The sequence below is a fragment of the Pan troglodytes genome, chromosome 6 (assembly GCF_028858775.2).
Source record: "Pan troglodytes isolate AG18354 chromosome 6, NHGRI_mPanTro3-v2.0_pri, whole genome shotgun sequence".
Lineage (NCBI taxonomy): Eukaryota > Metazoa > Chordata > Mammalia > Primates > Hominidae > Pan > Pan troglodytes.
Window position 1 is genome coordinate 73,476,519 of NC_072404.2, and position 20,018 is coordinate 73,496,536.

The 20,018-nt window shown below is 45.5% G+C and overlaps 2 protein-coding genes across 2 annotated transcripts in view; one reads left to right on the top strand and one right to left on the bottom strand.

Moving 5' to 3' along the window:
- The window catches only part of LOC451720 (integrator complex subunit 4-like protein 2), a 115,775-nt gene that overhangs the window by 81,513 nt on the left and 14,244 nt on the right, over positions 1 to 20,018 (top strand).
- LOC107976149 (uncharacterized) overlaps positions 1 to 20,018 on the bottom strand; it is a 34,378-nt gene that overhangs the window by 8,449 nt on the left and 5,911 nt on the right. Inside the window, exon 3 of the mRNA XM_063815117.1 lies at positions 11,301 to 11,550. The gene's annotated coding sequence lies outside the window, so the exon portion shown is untranslated. The remainder of the gene's footprint in view (positions 1 to 11,300; positions 11,551 to 20,018) is intronic.

Sequence of the window (20,018 nt, forward strand, 5' to 3'; positions counted from 1 at the left end):
CCGTAACAACAAAGATCAGATCAGTAGGGCTGGGGGTTGGGACAGGGGGCTGACTGGAAAGAGGCCCTAGGAACCTTCTGGGTGATGGAAATGTTATTGTGATGATTACAAGTATGAATAAATTTGTCAAAATTCATCAAAATGCGTACTTAAAGAGTGTATTTTATTATATTTAATTATATAGCAATAAAACACTGGCTTTAAAAAAGTCTCTGATAAGAGGCTGGTCTAGGCAAACTTGAGGATCCCTTTCACCCTAATTCTAGCCCAAATATTTTCTTTTTTTTTTTTTTCTTTTTTTTTTTTTTTTTTTTTCCTGAGATGGAGTCTCACTCTTGTCGCCCAGGCTGGAGTGTAGTGGTGCGATCTTAGCTCACCGCAATTTCCACCTCCCAGGTTCAAGCAATTCACCTGCCTCAGCCTCCTGAGAGCTGGCATTATAGGCACACACCACCATGCCCAGCTAATTTTTTGTATTTTTAGTAGACAGGGTTTCACCATGCTGGCCAGGCTGGTCTTGAACTCCTGACCTCAGGTGATCTGCTCGCCTCAGCCTCCCAAAGTGCTGGGATTACAGGTGTGAACCACCATGCCCAGCTAGTCCAAGTATTTTCTTAAAAATAAAATAAAACAAGGCCGGGCATGGGGGCTCACCCCTGTAATCCCAGTACTTTGGAAGGCCGAGGTGAGAGGATTGATTGAGCCCAGGTGTTTGAGACCAGCCTGGGCAACATAGTGAGACGTCATCTGTACAAAAAATAAAATAAATGAGCCAGGCATGGTGGTGCATACTTGTAGTCCCAGCTACTTGGGAGGCTGAGGGGAGGATCACTTGAGCTCAGGAGTTTGCCACTGCAATAAGCTATGATTGCACCACTGCACTCCAGCCTGGGTGACCAAGTGAGACCCTGTCTCTTAAAACAAAAAAGAAAAGAAGGAAGGAAAGGAAGGTAGGTATCAGGCATATATTAAATCATCTGAAAATTTTAAAAAGTCCTGATTACTTTGTTTCACCGACATGAAAGTGACAGGACTATGGTCATGATATTGAAAACCTACCTGGCACTATAATACAGGAATATTGGATTTTATTATTTTCCTCCCTGATTCTCATTCCAATATCAGTCATCAAATATTTAAAAAGTAATAATATGCAAACATACGTAAAGAAAATATAGTGGCCAGGTACAGTGGCTCATGCCTGTAATCCCAGCACTTTGGGAGGCTGAGGCGGTGGATCGCTTGAGGCCAGGAGTTTGAGACAAACCTGGCTAACATGGTGAAACCCTGTCTCTACTACAAATATAAAAATTAGCTGGGCATGATGGCATGCGTCCAGCTACTCGGGAGGCTGAGGCAGGAGAATCCCTTGAACCCCGTAGAGGGAGGTTGCAGTGAGCCAAGATCGCGCCACTGCACTTCAGCCTGGGTGACAGAATGAGACTGTCTCAGAAAAGAAAGAAAAGAAAAGAGAAAAAAAGAAAAAGATAGTAAATACATTTAATGAATGAAAGCATGATTAACTTAATTCCCAACTTGAAGTTGTATCGTTATTAACAATGTACCTGGTAAGTGCTTATTTTAAAATTCTAATTCTAATGGGAAAGGAGACGACAAAGTCGGACACTTCAACTCTGAGTTTGGGATGGCCCCAATTTTGCACTGAGAGTGCTCCTGCGCAGGACTGCATCATTCATTCATGCTGTTTGGAAACAGGCAGCTGCTGAGAGATTAGACAGTGAAGCTACCCCAAAAAATAAATCAATGAAAAGAAAGCCTGGAGATTCTAGGAAATGATCTGCCTATGCGACTAAGCAGAATAAATGTAGACTCAGACAGGAAGCCTGGAAGAGGAAAAGGAAAGTCGGCGAAATCAGAAAGTTGGGCACAGGGAAGGCACAAGGCAGGGACTTACCCTGCGTCGTGGGCCTCCGGGGCTCCTGCGGCTGCAACTTTCTGGCTGCAGGGGGCCAGGGCCGGCTCCGACGCTCAGGCGAGCAGTTCCCAGGGAGGTGAGCTGTGCAGACCGGCAGGGCCTCCACTGAACACTCTCCTGAGATCTGCTGATAAGCGGGGTGGCTTCTGATCAGTTCTGAAAGTGCCTCCGTAAACTGGAGACACCAGATCTCTGCTCTGCAAAGCCGGGCTGGGAGGACGCCTTGGCCCCGCCCCAGGGTAGGGGCTCCGCGAGCCCGCCCCCTCCTCCTCCGGGGGCTCAGCGCCTGCAGACGGAGAGGTGCACCGTGCGGAGTACGCTTTCTCGCAAAGCCGCGCCCTGTGGCACCTTTGCTTTGCAGAGGAGGAACAAAAGAGCTCCTGGACCTTCAGAAGCTGCTCTGCGCTGCCGCCACCGCCACTTGGGATAAGAGTAGGTGAGGGAAGGGACCGCGGCACTGATTCTGCAATTAATGAAATCCCCGTGGGGGTCCTCTTTTGAAATCCAGGTTTGACCTATTTGGCCTATTTTTAATTTTTATTATGTTTTTAAATAGAGATGGGGGTGGGGGGTTCTCACTGTGTTTCCCAGGCTGTGCTCGAACTCATGGGCTGAAGCAATCCTCCCTCCTCAGCCTCCCAAAGTGTTGGGATTACAGGTGTGAGCTACTGCGCCCAGCCTATTTCTTTCTTTTTCAAAAATTTCTGGCCGGGCTCAGTGGCTCAAGCCTGTAATCCCAGCACTTTGGGAGACCGACACAGGTGGATACCTGAGGTCAGGAGTTTCAGACCAGCCTGGACAACATGGCAAAACTCCGTCTCTAGCAAAAATGCAAAAATTAGCGGGGCATGGTGGCGTATGCCTGTAGTCCCAGCTACTTGGGAGGCCAAGGCAGGAGAATTGCTTGAACCTGGGAAGAGGAGGTTGCAGTGAGCCAAGATCATGCCACTGCACTACAGCCTGGGCAACAGAGTAAGACTCCCTCTCAAAAAAAAAAAAAAATTTATTCCATGTGTCACTTGCCCAGCTCCTTGTATGTCAGCTACAACAAATAAGAGGTGTTTCCCCCAAACATTTACCACTGGCGTTAGCTGGGTGGAGCTGGGCATCAAGGTCCACTCTAAAACACAACCTGAAACCTCAGAGGCTGACAGTCTGCACTCCAGGCTCACTCTAAGTTGCTCACCCACACAGAGGATGCAATCCCTGGGGCAGGACACATGGTCACAGCGTCCCTGCCCTTAGCTACAGGACCCTCCCCACCAAAACACAATTCTTTTTTTTTTTTTTTTTTTTTTTTTTGAGACCGAGTCTCCCTCTGTCACCCAGGCTGAAGTGCAGTGGTGCTCACTGCAACCTCCGCCTCCTGGGTTCAAGTGATTCTCCTGCCTCAGCCTCCCTAGTAGCTGGGATTACAAGTGCATGCCACCACGCTCAGCTAATTTTTGTATTTTTAGTAGAGACAGCGTTTCACCATGTTGGCCAGGCTGGTCTCGAACTCCTGACCTCAAGTGATCTGGCCACCTTGGCCTCCCAAACTGCTGGGATTACAGGCATGAGCCACTGTGCCTAGCCACCAAAACACAATTCTATCCGGTAACAAGAGGCCTGATGCTCTTGGATTGGATGTGCCCTACATTCAATACTTCCAGATTTTGAGGCCAGGCTCGGTGCTCCCGCCTGTAATCCCAGCACTTTGGGAGACCAAGGCAGGAGGATCGCTTGAGCCTAGGAATTTGAGACCAGCCTGGGCAACAAAGTAAGGCCCTGTCTTTATTATAAAACTAAATAAATAATATTTCCAGATTTTATTAGAAAATGGTTGCAAGTTTTTGGGGACATCCAGTTTAATATCTGCCAGTGAGGCAGAAAATTTAAAAATAAATATGCATTCATTCACTCCAAGAAAAGTAGCAGGCAAGGCAAAGGTTAAAAGGAAAAGAAACAAGTTTTCCTCTGCTTAGCAGCTCACTTAAAGGACAGTTATAAAATAACGCTGTCCGAAAAGCCAAGACCAAAGGAACAGGCTCCAGACACCTCTCCCCCTTCCAGAGCAAGGTTGAAAGAAAAAAAAAGGAGAAAGACAAATTACTTTACTGTTACTCTCCTTTCTCTAGCTTCTTTTTTTTTGTTTTTTGTTTTTGTTTTTGTTTTTGTTTTTTTTTGAGACAGAGTCTCACTCTGTTGCCCAGGCTGGAGTGCAATGAATGGCATGATCTTGGCTCACTGCAACCTCCGCCTCCCGGGTCCAAGCGATTCTCCTGCCTCAGCCTCCCAAGTAGCTGGGATTACAGGCATGTGCCACCATGCCTGGCTATTTTTTTTGTACTTTTTTAGTAGAAACAGGGTGTCATCATTGGCTGGACTGGTCTGGAACTCCTGACCTCAAGCGATCCACTGCCTCGGCCTCCCAAAGTGCTGGGATTACAGGTGTGAGCCGGGATTACAGGTGTGAGCCACTGTGCCCAGCCACTCCTTTCCCTAGCCTCTTAAGCGTGACTGTGTTTTACAAATGTCTGTATTTAGCCAGTTCTTGTTTTTCTTTCGATGCAGCTACAAGGCCACCAGCTATGCAAGGCCACAAGTTATGCACTATATGATTAACTGCCTTTGTTTTGCTTTTGTAAGCCTGCTTATAAACCCCCCACCTCTGTCTTTGTTCTAGGCTCAGCTTTTTAGATGTGAATCCACTGAGCCAGTGCTTACCTTAAAATGAATATCTTCCTGTGTTCCCATATCAGTATCTCTGTTCCTCAGTTTACCGTAACACCAAGTCTGTGGGAAGTGGTTCTGATAAAGGATTCAGAGGATGAATTCTGATATTTTGAAATAATGAGATTAAAAAATTATACAATTCATGGTGGGGTTCCTAATAGGGGTCTGAAATAACAATCTAGTCAAGAACCTGTATATATTTTGCTTTTGTTCTCTGTCACCCAGGCTGGAGTGCAGTGGAGCAATCTTGCAACCTCTGCCTCCCAGGTTCAAGCAATTCTTCTGCCTCAGCCACCCAAGTAGCTGGGATTACAGACGTACACCCACGCCTGGCTAATTTTTGTATTTTTAGTAGAGATGGGGTTTCACCATGTTGGCCAGGCTGGTCTCAAACTCCTGACTTCAAGTGATCTGCCCACCTCAGCCTCCCAAAGCTCTGGGATTACAGGCATGAGCCACTGTGCCCAGCCTGAAGTAGTTTTTTTAAAAGCATAATAAAGGAAACAAAATGTTAAACACCAAATGTTTGTATCTAAGTGTAAGTTGTAACTGAGAAGTTGTTTTGAGGGGAAAAGAAACTCAAGTATGTAAATGTGGATGGCTAGAAGAGTTATCTATTATTTGTATTTCATAAATGTTTAATATTAAATAGATTTCAGATAAAATATTTATATTTACTAAAATCTTGCTGGGTGTGGTGGTCCATACCTATAGTCCTAGCTACTTGGGAAGCTGAGGCAGGAGGATCATTTGAGCCCAGGAGTTCCAGGTTACAGTGAGCCGTGATCATGCCACTGTACTCCAGCCTGGGTAAAAAAGCGAGCCCTTGCCTCCAAAAAATTAATTAGTTAATTAATTAAAATAAAATCTGTTACCTCTTCATGGTCCTGGAATCCACCTCACACTCACACCTGTATTAATACTTGTGGGCATGAGATGGCAGTATTGTAGACGTTGTTTTGCTAAAGCATATCACATTAAAAATATATATATATAGTTGCCTAGAAGACACTAATGAGTGGTCACATATAGTGTAACAACCAGGAGGTAATCTTGCCAGACAAGACAAAACCATGAAACAGATTAAAATATGCTTCATTAGGCTGGGCGGAGTGGCTCACGCCTGTAATCCCAGAACTTTGGGAGTCCGAGGTGGGAGGATCACCTGAGGTCAGGAGTTCGAGGCCAGCCTGGCCAACATGGCAAAACCCTGTCTCTACTAAAAATACAAAAAGTAGCCGAGCCTGGTGGCGGGCGCCTGTAATCCCAGCTACTCAGGAGGCTGAGGCAGGAGAATCACTTGAACCCAGGAAGCAGAGGTTGCAGTGAACCGAGATTGTGCCACTGCACTCCAGCCTGGGTGACAGAGCCAGATTCTCTCTAAAAAAAAAAACAAAAAAAGTTTAATTGCTGTTCTTACTAGAATAATAGCACATGTGAACCAAATACAATACAGCAAAATGAAGCCATAATAAAAATATTAGCAATTTATTTTGCAAAGTTTTAATCACAATTGGTTAGTCAAAAGTAATGCAGGTCATACTACTGTTCCTGAAAGGTTTTCTATCCTTTTTTTTTTTTTTTTTTTTTTTTGGAGATAGGGTCTCACCGTCACCCAGGCTGGAGTGCAATGGCTCACTGAAGCTTCGAACTGCTGGGCTCAAGCAATCTTCCTGCCTCAGCCGTCTAAGTAGCTGGGACCACAGGTGTGTGCCACCATGCCAGGCTGGTTTTTTATGTTTAGTAGAGCCTGGGTCTCATTATGTTGCCAAGACTGGTCTCCAACTCCTGGGCTCAAGCCCAAGTGTGATCCGCCTTACCCGGCTCTGAAAGGTTTTCTACAGATCACATTTTTTAAGCTAACAAATTTTCTTTTAATTTTTCTTTCTCTTTTTTTTTTTTTTTTTAGACGGAGTCTCACTCTGTTGCGCAGGCTGGAGTGCAGTGGCATGATCTCGGCTGACTGCAACCTCTGCCTCCTGGGTTCAAGCGATTCTCCTGCCTCAATCTCCCAAGTAACTGGGATTATAGGCAGGCACCACCATGCCCAGCTAATTTTTGTGTTTTTAGTAGAGACGGGGGTTTCACCAGGTAGGACGGGCTGGTCTCAAACCCCTGGCCTCAGGTGATCCGCTCACCTCAGTCTCCCAAAGTGCTGGGATGACAGGAGTGAGCCACCGTGCCCAGCCACAAATTTTCTCATGGCTAATTGTGTTAGAATCATGTACTCCTTTTTAAAAAGTTATTCACTGATAATGGCCTTCTAAAGTATAGTAAATTGGAACGAACCCTCCGGAAAACAATATGGTGTTAGTAACACTAAACACACGCAATTTATACAACCCAGCAATTCCACCTGAGGGAGACACTCAGGAGAAACTTTCATGAGTAGGCTGGGTGTGGTGGATCATGCTTCTAATCCCACCACTTTGGGAGGCCTAGGTGGGAGGATCGCTTGAGCCCAGGATTTCAAGACCACCCTGGGCAACATATTGAGACCTAATCGCTACAAAAAATAAACAACATTAGTGGGACGTGGTGGCACACACCTCAAGTCCCAGCTACTTGGCTGAGTTGGGAGGATGGCTTGAGCCTGGAGGTTGAGGCTGCACTAAGATCACGCCACTGCACTCCAGCCTGGGTGGCAGAGTGAGACTCTGTCTAAAAAAAAAAAGAGGCCAGGCACGCAGTGGCTCATGCATGTAATCCCAGCACTTTGGGAGGCTGAGGCAGGCGGATCACCTGAGGCCGGGAGTTCAAGACCAGCCTGACCAACATGGAGAAACCCTGTCTCTACTAAAAATACAAAATTAGCCAGGCGTATTGATGCATGCCTGTAATCCCAGCTACTGGGGAAGCTGAGGCAGGAGAATCGCTTGAACCCGGGAGGCAGAGGTTGCGGTGACCTGGGATCACGCCATTGCACTCCAGCCTGGGCAACAAGAGTGAAACTCTGTCTCAAAAAAAAAAAAAAAAGGAAAGTTGTATGATTGGAGGAGCCACATATATAAGAATTTTTACAGCAATACTGTGAACATTCTCAGTTACTGTGATTACTGTGATACTCCAATAGCCATTGGAAACTTTAAAAAGAGAATATCATTTAATGTCATAAATGATAACTTACAACATAAACTGCAGGAGAGTAGTTACTTCTGAAAGTAAGAAAGGAAATGAGATTGAGAAAAGGTATGTAGAATTAATCAATGGCATTATAATAATAATGTTCCTTTAAGTAGGATAGTAGGTGTACAGATGCTTTTTGTATCTGTGTGTATAAAATATTTGCTAACAAATTTAATATTTCATATCAATATGTTAAATAGCAATACATTGCTGCCTGGGCACGGTGCTTCACACCTGTAATCCCAGCACTTTGGGAGGCCGGGGCAGGCAGATCACGATGTCAGGAGATCGAGACCATCCTGGCCAACATGGTGAAACCCCATCTCTACTAAAATACAAAAAAGTAGCTGGGCATGGTGGTCCGCACCTGTAGTCCCAGCTACTTGGGAGGCTGAGGCAGGGGAATCGCTTGAACCCAGGAGGTGGAGGTTGCAGTGAGCCGAGATCGCGCTACTGCACTCCAGCCTGGTGACGGAGAAAGATTCCATCTCAAAATAAACAAATAATACCAATACATTAAAATAGCATGAATGTCTTAAAAGAACACAGCGAACACAGTTTGAAATGTGTTTTAATATAAACATTAGCATTCAAAATAAGTCACACCATGGAAATATGCCCATGATATGTCACATGAATAAAGGAAGTTGCAGAACATATATATATAATGTGAGCCCCCATTTTTGAACAAATAAATCTCTACGTGTGTCTATATCCAGGTATGGTATATGGTTATACATCTATGTGTATATAGCTATATAAAAGATGAAACATTCATTTATTTATTTATTTTTATGTTTTTGAGACAGTGCGTGGCTCTGTCGCCGTCCAGGCTGGAGTGCAGTGGTGCAATCTCAACTCACTGCAATCTCCACCTTCCGGGTTCAAGCGCTGGGATTATAGACATGAGCCACCACATCTGGCCTACAGCTATCTTTATAATGGAAAAAGTGGGGGAAATTTATATTACAAAGCGATATGATTATAGTATAAGAACTGCAGCAATATTTGACCGAATCTTCCCCTTCCTCCTCCTAGAAATTATGCAAAGTGATAGGGAGACATAGTGGGGGGGAATGAGGCAGAAATCCCATATTCAGCAAAACTAGAAGACAAAAAGTCACTGGAGACTCCAAGACCTGCACAAGGGCTACCAAAGTTACACGCGAAGAGGCAGATGCAGATCCTAGGAAACTAGCTAAAACAGACTCTCTGAAGATGAGCCGTTCATGCCACAGTCCAAAAATGTGTTGTTTGAAACAAGCACAGCAGAGCAGGGATAAAAAGAACTGAGGGCAAGGCTCAAACAAGCAGAAAGGGAGTTGAAACCCTTGTAATCCAAGGGGTGAAGGGCATCTCTCCTGGCCTGAGCATCTTATGGGCAGAGTTAAGGTCCTAACACCCAGCTCACTCTCCCAGGGAGGGCATGGGAAAAGAATCAGCCTTCCAAGTAAATTCAATGTAGGGTGTGTCACTAACATTCTATTTTGGCCAGCACGGTAGCTCATGCCTATAATCCAACCACTTTGGGAGGCTAAGGCAAAAGGATTGCTTGAGCCTAGGAATTTGAGACGAGCCTGGTCATCATAACAAGAATCTTTTTTTTTTTTTTTTTTGAGATAGAGTCTTACTCTGTGGCCCAGACTGGAGCGCAGTGGCACGATCTCGGCTTACTGCAACCTCAGCCTCCCAGGTTCAAGCAATTTTCCTGCCTCAGCCTCCTGAGTAGCTGGGATTACAGGTGCACACCACCAAGCCCAGCTAATTTTTGTATTTGTAGTAGAGACGGGGTTTCATCATGCTGGTCAGGCTGGTCTTGAACTCCTGACCTCATCATCTGCCCATCTTGGCCTCCCAAAGTGCTGGTATTACAGGCGTGAGCCACTGTGCCTGGCCCTAAGACTCTATCACTTGAGAGAGAGAGAGAGAGAGCTACTCGCGCCTGTAATCCCAGCACTTTGGGAGGCCAAGGCAGGTGGATTGCTTGAGTCCAGGAATTTGAGACCAGCCTGGGTGGCATAGCAAAACCCCATCTCTGCAAAAAAAATACCAAAAAAGCCTAGACATGCTGGCTCACGACTGTAATCCCAGCTACTCGGGAGGCTGAGGCACAAGAATCCCTTGAACCCTGGAGGTGGAGGTTGCAGTGAGCTGAGATCGTGCCACTGCACTTCAGCCTGGACAACAGAGAGACTGTCTCAAAAAAAAAAAAAAAGGTAGATGAAGAGCTCACCAGAAACACAGGGGCTGGGTGCCCTTTGTGCAGTGATTGGTGGTGATGCTAGGGAGTACTGGACTGGGAGGCGAAGCCCTACAGGGCCAGTTTAGAACAGTGCAAAGAAAAAATAACAAAAATAAAACAAAACAAAAAATAGTACACAGCAAAGGAGGCAGAACTACACAAAAACTACCAAGAGCCACATTGAATGACACAGTCTGACTGTGGCAGCTGAAAACCTTCGTTTGCATTGAGAAGCTTGTAAAACTACCCTGGTCCCTCTTGTCTTTCCTTCAGAGAAGACCCTTGCAAATGATCGGTCCAGGAAAATACAACTCATTCTATAATGAATTAAAGAAAGAAAAAAGGAAGGGACACCTTTGCTATGGGCTGAATGAACTGTGTTCCCCCAAAGTCCATATCTTGAAGTCTTAACCCCCAATACCTCAGAATGTGACTATATTTGGAGACAAGGTTTTTGTTTGTTTGTTTGAGACCAAGTCTCACTCTGTTGCCAGGATGGAGTGCAGTGGTGTGATCTCAGCTCATTGCAACCTCCACCTCCTGGGTTCAAGCGATTCTCCTGCCTCAGCCTCCTGAGTAGCTGGGACTACAGGCGCCCGCCACCATGTCCAGCTAATTTTTGTATTTTTAGTAGAGACGGGTTTTCACCATGTTGGCCAGGATGGTCTTGATCTCTTGACCTCATGATCTGCCCACCTCAGTGTCCCAAAGTGCTGGATTACAGATGTAAGCCACCTCACCTAGCACAGAGACAAGGTCTTTAAAGAGGTGATTATGTTAAAATGAGGTCTCTAAAGTGAGCCCTAATCTAATCTGACCTGTGTCCTTGTAAGAAGAGAAAATTTGGACATGGAGAGACATCAGAAACATGTGAGTGCACTGGGCACAGTGGCTCACACCTGTAATCCCAGCACTTTGGGAGGCCAAGGTGGGCGGATCACTTGAGGCCAGAAGTTGGAGACCAGCTGGGGCAACATGGCAAAACCCTGTCTCTAATAAAAATAGAAAAATTAGCCGGGTGTGGTGTCGCACACCTGTAATCCCAGCTACTAGGGAGGCTGAGGCAGGAGAATTGCTTGAACTCAGGAGGCTGAGGTGGCAGTGAGCCAAGATTCAAAAAGATCTGTTTGGAAAAAAAAAATGAATTCTTTCTATGGAAGACAAACAAAAATACAAATACAGGAATTCATGGAAAAGATGACAAAATAAGACAAGGATAAGAGACAAAACTGACAAAATCCAGGAAAGAAGCAGAAGGAAGCCGGGCACAGTGACTCAAACCTGTAATTTCAGCACTCTGGAAGGCCAAAGCAGAAGGATTGCTTGAGGCCAGGAGTTCAAGACCAGCATAGGCAACAAAGTGAAGCACTGTCTCCATGAAACATCAAAAAATTATCCAGGTGTGATGGCGAGTGCTTGTGGTCCCAGCTACACGGGAGGCTGAGGCAGGACAGCTTGAGCCCAGGAGGTTGATGCTGCAGTGAAACATGTTCGTGCCACTGAACTTCAGCTTGGGCAATGGACTGGGACCCTGTCTCAAAAAAAGAAAAAAAAAATCAAAAGGAAGTAGAAGGGAAAAACATAACTATCATGCTGGGCATGGTGGCACATGCCTATAATGCCAACTACTCAGGAGGCTGAGGCAAGAGGATCACTTGAGCTCAGGAGTTCAAATCCAGCCTAGGAAACATATTGAGATGCCATCTCCAACAAATAGGTAAAATAACCATCACAGAAGTGAATATGAAACTAAAAAGGGCAAAAATAAAAGTGGACACTATGAAAAATATATTAACCAATATGGAGGATAAAAATGAGAAAAGCAAACAGTATAAACAAAAGGAATTAAATGAAATTAGAGAAAAAATGACAGCTGGCCAGGTGCGGTGGCTCATACTTGTTATCCCAGTACTTTGGGAGGCCAAGGTAGGCAGATCACCTGAGGTCAGGAGTTCAAGACCAGCCTGGCCAACATGATGAAACCCTGTCTCTACTAAAAATACAAAAATTAGCCAGGCGAGTTGGTACAAGCCTGTAATCTCAGCTACTTGGGAGGCTGAGGCATGAGAATCGCTTGAACTCAGGAGGCAGAGGTTGCAGTGAGCTGAGATGGCACCACTGCATTCCAGCCTGGGCAACAGAGCAAGACTCTGTCTCAAAAAAAAAAAAAAAAAAAGATAGCTATACAAAACAGACCAAAGAGAGCCAACATATGCACAACTGAAATTTCCAAAGAAGATAACCAAACATCAGAACAAATAAGTATTTAACTGGGTGTAGTGACTTGAACCTGTAGTCCCAGCTACTGGGTAGGCTGAGGTAGGAGAATCACATGAGGCCAGGAGTTCAAGGCTAGCTTCAGCAACAGAGTAAGACCCCCATCTCTAAAAATAAATAAATAAATATTTAAAGATATATAGGCTGGGCATGGTGCCTCATGCCTGTAATCCTAGCACTTTGGGAAGCCAAAGTAAGAGGATCACTTGAGGTCAGGAGTTTGAGACCAGCCTGGGCAACATGAGACTCCTCCCTCCCCACCCCAACCCTGTGTCTACAAAAAAAAAAATTTGCTGGGCTTGGTGGCGCACACATGTTGGGAGGCTAAGGTGGGAGGACGGCTTGGGCACCAGGGGTGGAAGCTGCAGTGAGCTGTAGTCATGCTACTGTACTTCAGTCTGTGCAACAGAGCAAGACCTTGTCTCAAAAAAACAAATGAATAAAGTATGAGCCAGTGATTTTTTGTTTTAAAACAAGCCAAGCCATTATTCACACAGAAAGGCTACAAACGATAGTTTTGAACATATAGGAATTCTGGGTATATTTTGCCCATGGGAATATTTTTCTTTTTTTTTTTTTTTTTTTTTTGAGATTGAGTTTCACTCCTGTTGCCCAGGCTGGAGTGCAGTGGCGCCATCTCAGCTCACCACAAACTTCTGCCTCTCAGGTTCAAGCGATTCTCCTGCCTCAGCCTCCTGAGTAGCTGGGATTACAGGCATGTGCCACCACACCCAGCTAATTTTGTACTTTTAGTAGAGATGGGGTTTCTCCATGTTGGTCAGGCTGGTCTCCAACTCCCAACCTCAGGTGATTCGCCTGCCTCAGCCTCCCAAAGTGCTGGGATTAACAGGCGTGAGCCACCGCGCCCAGCCTCCCATGGGAATATTTTTCTTGAGGAAACTGTTAATGAATAAACTTTACCCACCAATGTATGGCAAAGGGAACTTCAGCAAAGGGACAAGCAGGAGCATTGAGTGTATATAACTGCAAAACTAAGACTAAACAAACCCAGGTTTGGGGGAGAAAAAACAGAATGTAAATGTTATCTACTCGACAATATAGAAATGATGCAATAGAAAATTTAGGAGGACAAAGATTATGGAAGAAGTGAAGTAGGGTGAGTTTTTGCTGGCTGTTTCATCTATAACAACTGAGAGTTAAAAGATATTACTTAAATCACATTTAATTAACAGTGAAAGAATATTAAGAAAAACAACATTGTTGGCTAAAATCAGATAATAGGTCAGTCACGGTGGCTCACAACTGTAATCCCAGCACTTTGAGAGGCTGAGGCAGGAGGATCACTTGAAGCTAGCTACTTGGGAGGCTGAGGTGAGAGGATCACTTGAGCCCAGGATTTCAAGGCTGCAGTGAGCTAATGATTGTGCACTGCACTTTATTTAGCCTAGGTGACACAGTGAGACTCCATGTCAAAAAATAAAAATAAAAGGCCAGGTACGGTGGCTCATGCTTATAATCCCAGCACTTTGGGAGGCTAAGGTAGGCAGATCACCTGAGGTTGGGAGTTCGAGACCAGCCTGACCAACATGGAGAAACCCCATCTCCACCAACAATAAAAAATTAGGCATGGTGGCGCATGCCTGTAACCCCAGCTACTCAGGAGGCTGAGGCAGAAGAATCGCTTGAATCTGAAAGTTGAGGTTGTGGTGAGCTGAGATAGCTTCATTACACTCCAGCCTGGGCAACAAGAGTGAAACTCTGTCTCAAAAAAAAAAAAAAAAGAATTCTTGAATCCATAATGATACAAATTCATTCATTCACTCATTCATAGAGGAGAAGGGAAAGTTCTCCTTTACAGTAGAATGCCAACCAATAAATGTATAATGAATGATGAAAACAGAAAATTGGCCAGGTGCAGTGCCTCACTCCTGTAATCCTAGCACTTTGGTAGGCTAAAGTGGGAGAATCGCTTCAGGCCAGGAGTTCAAGACCAGCCTGAGCAACACAGCAAGACCTTGTCTCAAAAAAAAAAAAATCAGCCAGGCACGATGGTGGATCACTTGAGCCCAGGAGGTCAAGGTTGCAGTAAGCAGTGGTTGCGCCACTGCACTCCAGCCTGGGCAACCAGAGTGAGACCCTATCTCAAAAACATATATAAAATAAAATAAAAAATTAATGGAAAATTACCACTTGCAAACTGTCAGGTCTGAGATTTGATTTTACCCTACTTACAAACTAATAAATTAGCCTCTTGCTTGTTTTATGGATGTGGCCAAAGAAACAAGACTGCTGGCCAGGCGCAGTGGCTCACACCTGTAATCCCAGGATTTTGGGAGTCTGAGGCGGGCAGATCACGAGGTCAGGACATTGAGACCATCCTGGCCAACATGGTGAAACCCCACCTCTACTAAAAATACAAAAATTAGCTGGGTGTGTGGTGCACGCCTGTGGTCCCAGCTATTCAGGAGGCAGAGGCAGGAGAATCGCTTGAACCCAGGAGACGGAGGCTGCAGTGAGCCGAGATCGCGTCACTGCACTCCAGCCTGGGCGACAGAGCAAGACTCCATCTCAAAAAAAAAAAAAAGAAGAGAGAGAGAGAGAAGGAAGGAAGGAAGGAGAGAGAGAGAGAAAGAAAGGAAAGAGAGAAAGAAAGAAAGAAAGAAAGAAAGAAAGAAAGAAAGAAAGAAAGAAAGAAGACTCCTGGGTCAGAGACAAAGGACTTTATTGCTTACAGCATGGCAAGCAGCGTAGGCAGCAGGATATTTGCATCAGTTCCCCTTTCCCTCCAACTTCCATGGGGTAACACAACGTGGCCCAGATGGATGCCTCAAAGATGGTGGGTTTGGATCACAGCTGAGGAACACTCAGCTCAGGGAATCTATTGTTTTTGTTGTTGTTGTTTTATTATATATTTTTTTATTTTTATTTTTTATTATTTTTTTGAGACAGAGTTTTGCTCTTGTTGCCCAGCCTGGAGTGCAATGGCGCAATCTCGGCTCACCGCAACCTCTGCCTCCCACGTTCAAGCGATTCTCCTTCCTCAGCCTCCCGAGTAGCTGGGATTACAGGCATGCGCCATCATGCCCAGCTAATTTTGTATTTTTTTAGTAGAGATGGGGTTTCTCCATGTTGGTCGGGCTGGTCTTGAACTCTCAACCTCAGGTGATCTGCCCACCTCGGTGTTTTATTGTTTTATTTTTGGAGAGATGGGGTCTCACCATGTTGCCTAGGCTGGTCTTGAAATCCTTGCCTCAAAGGATCCTCGACTTGGCCTTCCAAAGTGCTGGATGGCTGGGCACGGTGGCTCACACTTGCAATCCCAGCACTTTGAGAGGTCAAGGAGGGCAAATCACCTGAGGTCAAGAGTTCGAGACCAGCCTGGCCAACATGGCAAAGCCCTGTCTCTACAAAAATACAAAAATTAGCCAGGCATGGTGGCGTGTGCCTGGAGGCTGATGCAGAAGAATCACTTGAACCTAGAAGGCGGAGGTTACAGTGAGCCGAGATCGCACCACTGCACTCCAGCCCGGGTAACAGAGTGAGAATCCATCTCAAAAAAAAAAAAAAAGAAAAAAAAATCAAGGCTCATGCCTGTAATCTCAGCACTTTGAGAGGCTGAGGCGGGCGGATCACCTGAGGTCGGGAGATCGAGACCAGCCTGACCAACATGGAGAAACCCCGTCTCTACTAAAAAATACAAAATTAGCCGGGTGTGGTGCTGCATGCCTGTAATCCCAACTACTCAGGAGGCTGAGGCAGGAGAATCACTTGAACCCAGGAGGCGGAGGTTGCAGTGTGCCAAGATCGCACCATTGCAATCCAGCCTGGGCAATAAGAGCGAAACTCCATCTCAAAAAAAAAAAAAAAAAATCAAAGTGCTGGGATTATAGACATGAGCCACTACGCCTGGCTGAAATCTATTGTTTTTATACCAAGCAGTGGACAAGCCTGCTCTTTGTCCAAGAGGAAACATTAACTTGTCTCTGAAGATTACCAGCTGTGTAAACAACCCTGAGAAAAGGCCCAAATAAAGAGCATTCTTGGGCCTTGCATTCTTGGCACACCCAGCAAGACATGTAAGCACACAACAGATCCATGGAGGACTCTCAACACAAAGATCGCAATAAAAATTGTTTCAGGCAAAAATTATTGATGGGCTGGGTACAGTGGCTCAAGCCTGTAACCCCAGCAATTTGGGAGGCTGAGGCAGGAGGACTGCTTGAGCCCAGGAGTTTGAAACTCACCCAGGCAACAAAGCATGACATCTCTACACACACACACACACACACACACACACACACGTTTTAAATTAGCCAGGCATAGTGATGCAAGCCTGTAGTCTCAGCTACTCAGGAGGCTGAGATAGGAGGCTGAGCCCAGGAGGTTGAGGCTGCAGTAAGCTGTGTGATTGCACTACTGCACTCCAGCCTGGGCAACAGAGTGAGACGCTGCCTCAAAAAAAAAAAAAAAATCATCGATGGATGCTTAAATTAGTAGGCACTGTTATGATGAAAAACAGAACAGTCACATATTTTCCCACAAGATGCTTATTAAATACAAAGAAAAAATAACAACTTTATAGTAGAGCAATCTAGCAAACATTAACCAAGTGAACAAAGTTAACATCACCAGGAATGGGAAAAACTGCTGACATCATGTGACTCTTCCTACGATGCCTTGAAATGACACATAATTTCTCTGGCGTTCTTGCCAAATATGAATAACCTGCACTTTTTTTTTTTTTTTTTTTTTTTTTGAGACAGAATCTCGGTCTGTTGCCCAGGCTGGAGTGCAGTGGCGCGATCTTTGCTCACTGCAACCTCCACCTCTCGGGTTCAAGTGATTCTTCTGCCTCAGCCTCCTGAGTAGCTGGGATTACAGGCACGTGCCATCAGGCCCAGCTAATTTTTTCTATTTTTAGTAGAGATGGGGTTTCACCATGTTTGCCAGGATGGTCTCGATCTCTTGATCATGTGATCCGCCTGCCTTGGCCTTCCCAAAGTCCTGGGATTACAGGCGTGAGCCACCGTGACCGGCCGTAACCTGCATTTAAACATAAGGAAACATGAGGCCAGGCGCAGCGGCTCATGCCTGTAATCCCAGCACTTTGGGAGGCCAAGGCAGGCAGATCACCTGAGGTCAGTAGTTCCAGACCAGTCTGGCCAACATAGTGAAACCCCATCTCTACTAAAAATACAAAAATTAGCCAGGAATGGTGGCAGGTGCCTGTAATCCCAGGTACTCTGGAGGCTGAGGCAGGAGAATCACGTGAACCCGGGAGGTGGAGGCTGCAGTGAGCGGAGATCACACAACTGCACTCCAGCCTGGGCAAAAGGGCGAGACTCTGTCTCAAAAAAATTTTTTAAAAAATCATAAGGAGGCCAGGCACGGTGGCTCAAGCCTGTAATCCCAGCACTTTGGGAGGCCAAGGCGGGCAGATCACGAGGTCAGGAGATCCAGACCATCCTGGCTAACACGGTGAAACCCTGTCTCTACTAAAAAAAATACAAAAAAATTAGCTGGGCATGGTGGCAGGCGCCTGTAGTCCCAGCTACTCAGGAAGCTGAGGCAGGAGAATGGCATGAACCCGGGAGGTGGAGCTTGCAGTGAGCCGAGATCATGCCACTGCACTCCAGGTTGCGCGACAGAGCAAGACTCTGTCTCAACAAAAAAAAAAAAAAAAAAGGAAATATCAAATAACCCTAAAGTAAGGGACATTCTGTAAAATAACTGGCCAGTACTAAAAGCAATGCCAAGATCATTAAAGACTGAAAAACTGCAGAACTGTTTCAGACTGAAGGACATGACAACTAAATGCGAAGCGTAATTCTGGATATATAGACTACTGGGCAAGAGATAGATCATGATATAATTAGCAAAATTTGAAAGCGATCTATAGATTGGATCATGCGTCAATGTTAATTTCTTATTCTGGGGTTAAATATGATGTTTACATTTGGGGGATCTGTGTGTAGAGTATGGGAATTCTTCTTACTGTTTTTTACAAATTCTTTTTATTTTTAATTTTGAGACAGGGTCTCACTCTGTCGCCCAGGCTAGGAGTGCAGTGCTGCAATTTTGGCTCACTGCAACCTCTGCCTAGCGGGTTCAAGCAATTCTGCCTCAGCCACCTAAGTAGCTGGGATTACAGGTGTGCGCCACCACACCAGGATTTTTTTTTTTTTTTTTTGCTTTAAGTTCGGAGATACATGTGCAGAATATGCAGTTTTGTTACATAGGTATACACATGCCATGGTGATTTGCTGCACCCATCAACCCATCCTCTAGGTTTTAAACCCCGCTTGCATTAGGTATTTGTCCTAATGCTCTCCCTCCCCTTGATCCCCACCCCCTGACAGGCCCCAGTGTGTGATGTTCCCCTCCCAGTATAGACCCATGGGGAATGTTTCAAAAGTGAGAACTTCTTATACATGTTATTTAAAATGTTTTTCCCCCTATCAAGAACTCCTATTTATGTATTTAATATACTTCCATCATGTCACCTGGGCAACAAGTCTTGCTCTTGTCGCCCAGGCTGGAGTGCAATGGCGTGATCTTGGCTCACTGCAACCTCCAACTCCCGGGCTCAAGCGATTCTCCTGCCTCAGCCTCCTGAGTAGCTGGGATTACAGGTGGCCGCCACCATGCCTGGCTAATTTTTGTATTTTCAGTAGAGACAGGTTTCACCACGTTGGCCAGGCTGGTCTGGAACTCCTGACCTCAGGTGACCCACCCACCTCAGCCTCCCAAAGTGCTGGGATTATAGGTGTGAACCACCATGCCCAGCTTTTTTTTTTTTTGAGAAAGAGTCTCGCTCTGTCACCCAGGCTGGAGTGCAGAAACATGATCTTGGCTCACTGCAACCTCTGTCTCCAGAATTCAAACGATTCTCCTGCCTCAGCCTCCCAAGTAGCTGCGATTACAGGCGTGCGCCACCACACCCGGCTAACTTTTTATATTTTTGGTAGAAACGAGGTTTCACCATGTTGGCCAGGCTGGTCTTGAACTCCTGACCTCAAATCAAATCATCTGCCTGCCTCAGCCTCGCAAAGTGCTGGGATTACAGATGTGAGCCACTGGGCCCGGCCTTTTTTTTTTTTTTTTTTTTTTTGAGACACAGTCTAGCTCTGTCACCCAGGCTAGAGTGCAGTGGCATGATCTTGGCTCACTACAACCTCTCCTTCCCAAGTTCATGCAATTCTCATGCCTCAGTTTCCGAGTAGCTTGGATCACAGATGCACACCACCATGCCAGGCTAATTTTTGTATTTTTACAGAGACAGTGTTTCACCTTGTTGGTCTTGCTAATGTTTGTATTTTTACGGAGACAGGGTTTCACCATGTTGGCCAGGATGATCTTGACCTCCTGACCTCAAGTGATCCGCCAGCCTCGGCCTCCCAAAGTGCTGGGATTACAAGTGTGGGCCACCACGCCTGGTCTCCTCATAACATTTTTAACAGCAGTTATAATAAATCTGCATGCACACCATGTAATGCCTATGGAACTAATAACTAGTCTTCTATTGTGCAGTGCTTCTAGTCACATATATAGATGTTTTTGTGATTCTCAAATACACAAATCCTCCTAAAAGCATCATATACCGATATTCACTGCAGCCTGAATAGCAGATTGGGAACAACCTAAACATCAGTCAGTAGGTGACCGGTTAGTTGTATCATTCTTTTTGAGACAGGCTGCAGTGCAGTGGCAATATCATAGCTGACATAGCTGACTGCAACCTCCGCCTCCTAGATTCTGGCG